Raw genomic sequence first — 321 nt, 5'->3', positions numbered from 1 at the left:
TCGGGCAGTTTTCTAAGCCTAAGCTTGCAGCCCCGCCGCAAGATGGCAGGCTGTGCAAGGACTTACAATAGCTGCAAGAAATGGTTCTTGCAGTTGCAGATTATTTCGTTGCAATTTGGACTTCAACCATTCAGTTTGCATTTTCTGCATTTCGTAAGAGTTTGTCAAGTCACTTTTTTGTGCAGCTTCGACAATTTATTTATATTTCCATTTGTTTGTAGATTTTCTTACCTATAGTCCTAGAAATTCAACTTGCGATAGGGCTTCTCTATCTTGAAAATGTATTACGGAAAGCGAACTAAGGAAATTTGAAGTCATGTT

The 321-nt window shown here is 38.9% G+C and overlaps 1 protein-coding gene across 1 annotated transcript in view; it reads left to right on the top strand.

The window, feature by feature from the left end:
- LOC119585396 (cyclin-dependent kinase 9-like) overlaps positions 1-321 on the top strand; it is a 22,342-nt gene that overhangs the window by 3,265 nt on the left and 18,756 nt on the right. The gene's annotated exons all lie outside the window — the stretch shown is intronic.

This window comes from Penaeus monodon, chromosome 19 (assembly GCF_015228065.2).
Source record: "Penaeus monodon isolate SGIC_2016 chromosome 19, NSTDA_Pmon_1, whole genome shotgun sequence".
NCBI classification, from domain to species: domain Eukaryota; kingdom Metazoa; phylum Arthropoda; class Malacostraca; order Decapoda; family Penaeidae; genus Penaeus; species Penaeus monodon.
Note: the sequence above shows the minus strand (reverse complement) of the source record. Positions and strands in the feature narration are given on the sequence as shown.